This window comes from Saccopteryx bilineata, chromosome 1, assembly GCF_036850765.1.
Source record: "Saccopteryx bilineata isolate mSacBil1 chromosome 1, mSacBil1_pri_phased_curated, whole genome shotgun sequence".
Lineage (NCBI taxonomy): Eukaryota > Metazoa > Chordata > Mammalia > Chiroptera > Emballonuridae > Saccopteryx > Saccopteryx bilineata.
In genome coordinates, this window is record NC_089490.1 from 315836686 (window position 1) to 315840613 (window position 3928).

Sequence of the window (3928 nt, forward strand, 5' to 3'; positions counted from 1 at the left end):
TTAATGTTAAAAATTATGTATGTTACATAGGGGGGGAACATAAAAATTTTAGAAAGGTTAAGGTGGGGCATGGCACAAAAAAGGTTGGGAAACACTGATCTAGTGTGTCCTTTAAGTCTGCTGTTTCTTTGTTAATTTTCTTTCTTGAGGATCTATCTAGTGATATTAGTGGGGTATTAAAAACCCCTACTATTATAGTGTTGCTGTTGATCTTGCTCTTTATATCCATCAAAGTCTGCTTTATATATTTAGGTGCACCTATATTAGGTGCATAGATATTTATAATAGTTATATCTTCCTGTTGGATTGCTCCCTTTATCATTATGTAGTGGCCTTCTTTATTTCTTACTATATTCTTTGTTTTAAAGTCCATTTTGTCTGATATAAGTATTGCTACCCCAGCTTTTTTTTTCATTTCCATTTGCATAAAATGTTTTTTTCCATTCTTTTACCTTCAATCTATGTGCATCTTTTGTTTTAAGGTGTGTCTCTTGTAGACAGCATATGTACGGGTCCTGTATTCTTATCCATGCAGCTACCCTATGTCTTTTGATTGGATCAGTTAATCCATTTACATTTAGGGTTATTATTGACATGTAGTTGTTTATTGCCATTTTATTCTTTAAAGCTGTATTCCTCTTTTGCTATATTTTTTCCCCACTTTGATCTGTTTACACCATGCCCCTTAACATTTCCTGCAGCATTGGTTTGGTTGTAATGAATTCCTTGAGTTGTTTTTTGTTTGGGAAACTTTTTATTTCTCCTTCAATTTTAAACTATAGCCTTGCTGGATAAAGTAGTCTTGGTTGTAGGTTCTTGTTCTGCATTACTTTGAATATTTCTTGCCATTCCCTTCTGGCTTCAAGTGTTTCTGTTGAGAAGTCTGATGTCATCCTTATAGGGGCTCCTTTGTAGGTGATAGCCTTTTTTTCTCTCACAGCTTTTAATATTTTCTCTTTATCACTTAGCTTTGGTATTTTAATTATGATGTGTCTTGCTGTAGGTTTCTTTGGGTTTCTTTTTAGTGGAGTTCTCTGTGCTTCTTGAATTTGTTAGAGTTTCTCCTGCATTAATTTAGGGAAGTTTTCAGCTATGATATGAATGAACTAAGCCTCTATCCCTTGTTCTTTCTCTTCTTCTTCAGGAACCCCTATGATGTGGATGTTATTTCTCTTCATGTTGTCACAGAGCTCTCTAAGAGTTTCCTCAGACTTTTTGAGTCTCTTTTCTTTTTTCTTCTCTGCTTTCATGCCTTCATTCCAGTTGTCCTCCAACTCGCTGATTCGATCCTCAGCTGTATCCATCCTGTTTTTAATTTTTTCCATTGTGGTCTACATTTCTGATATTGTATTTGTCATCTCCAACCGATTCTTTTTAAATATTTCAATATCCTTTTTTATACTTGCTATTTCTTTATTTAGGTGTTCGTTATGACCATCCATTGTTCTTCTAAGATCCCTAAGCATCCTTATAATCATTATTTTAAACTCTGCGTCTGGAAGTTTGATTATTTCCATATCATTCAGTTCATCTCCTGAAGGTCTCTCTTGTGGTTTCATTTGGATTGCACTTCTTTGTCTTCTCTTTGTGCCTACCCAGGGTGTTTTCTTTGTAGAGCTGGTTAAGTCTAGGCTTGGTGTTGTCTGCCTCTAGTTTTTACTTGTGTTGTTTCTAAGTTCTTGGGTTGGCATCAGCTATTATTTGTAATCCACTTTAGGATTTGGGTCACTTTGAAGTCTTGATTTGTTTGTTTTCTTAAAAGGTGATTGGCTTGTTTGCTGATTTCAGCAGGGGGCTTATTTGAAAGTGTATTCAGGAATGTGGTGGGTGTGACCTGAGGCTCTGAAGTCCTCTTCTGCCAGTTAATCTCTCTGGGGTCAGGTTAATTTCTCAGCTTCAGTAAGGGGAGGTGTATCTCAGATCTCCAAGGAGACCTGAGTTACTGCCCCTCCTCCCTACTTCTTGTTTTCAGCTGTGTCTTTTTATGCTGATTGGAGCTGGAGATATGTCTGTATCTCTGTGACCTGGAAGTACTTTTGTATTTTGCTCTGTGGAAGGATCAGCCCCTCCCCCAGTTATGGCCGCCTCTAGCACTGAATGAGTCAGCTTTTTATGTTATCACCTATATTCCTCTCCCCCTCACCATCTGTCTCTCTCTTTCTCCTTTCTTTTTGGAAGACAAGCAGGCCCTTTCAACACACCTTGTTCCCTGGTCTCCAGGTAAGTGGCTATGAGCAGTATTTACTGCTCTTTTCCTTGGAGCTGAGAGCCCAGCCTCACCCTCACCCCACCCCCGTTCCTGTAAGCAGGGGAGATTCGGGCACTCTCTACCAGGTTTGTTGTGGCTTCTTCTTTGCTCCTTGATTTTTGAAAGCTGTTCTTGTAGTCCAGATTTGTTTTTTCATGCTGATTGTTCACAAATTAGTTTATAATCCAGTTCAGTGGTGTGAGCTGTGTGTCTGTGCATCTGCCTACTCTGCTGCCATCTTCAGGTCCCTGATCTCATTCTTAATCCATTCGTTATTTAACAACCTGCTATTTAGTTTTCATGTGCTTGAGAATTTTTGAGCTTTTCTGTTGTGGTTCATTTCTAGTTTCATGCTGTTGTGATTGGAGAAAGTGCTTGATATGATTTCAATCTTCTTAAATTTGTTGAGGCCACTTTTGTGCCCTAACATGTGGTCTATCCTAGAGAATGTACCATGAGCACTTGAAAAGAATCTGTATTCTGCTGCTTTAGGGTGAAAAGTTCTGAAGATATCTATTAAATCGAGTTGATCTAGTGTGTCCTTTAAGTCTGCTGTTTCTTTGTTAATTTTCTTTCTTGAGGATCTATCTAGTGATGTTAGTGGGGTATTAAAATCCCCTACTATTATAGTATTTCTGTGGATCTCACCCTTTAAATCCATCAAAGTCTGCTTTATATATTTAGGTGCTCCTATATTAGGTGCATAGATATTTATAATAGTTATATCTTCCTGTTGGGTTATTCCCTTCATCATTATGTAGTGGCCTTCTTTATCTCTTACTATATCCTTTGTTTTAAAGTCCAATTTGTCAGCTTTTTTTTTCATTTCCATTTGCATGAAATGTTTTTTTCCATTCTTTTACCTTCAATCTATGTGTATTTTTTGTTCTAACGTGTGTCTCTTGTAGACAGCATATGTACGGGTCCTATTTTCTTATCCATGAAGATATCCTATGTCTTTTGATTGAATCATTTAATCCATTTACATTTATGGTTATTATTGATATGTAGTTGTTTATTGCCATTTTATATTTTAAAGCTGTATTCTTTTTTTGCTATATATTTTTTCCACTTTGATCTGTTTACAACAGGCCCCTTAACATTTCCTGCAGAATTGGTTTGGTTGTAATGAATTCCTTGAGTTGTTTTTTGTCTGGGAAGCTTTTTATTTCTCATTCGATTTTAAATGATAGCCTTGCTGGATAAAGTAGTCTTGGTTGTAGGTTCTTGTTCTGCATTACTTTGAATATTTCTTGCCATTCCCTTCTGGCTTCAAGTGTTTCTGTTGAGAAGTCTGATGTCATCCTTATAGGGGCTCCTTTGTAGGTGATAGCCTTTTTTTCTCTCACAGCTTTTAATATTTTCTCTTTATTGCTTAGCTTTGGTATTTTAATTATGATGTGTCTTGGTATAGGTTTATTTGGGTTTCTCTTTAATGAAGACCTCTGTGCTTCTTGAACTTGTGAGAGTTTTCCTGCATTAATTTAGGGATAGGGAAGTTTTCAGCTATGATATGATTGAACAAAGTCTCTATTCCTTGTTCTTTCTCTTCTTCTTCAGGAACCCCTATAATGTGGATATTATTTCTCTTCATGTTGTCACAGAGCTCTCTAAGAGTTTCCTCAGACTTTTTGAATCTCTTTTCTTTTTTCTTCTCTGCTTTCATGCCTTCATTCTAGT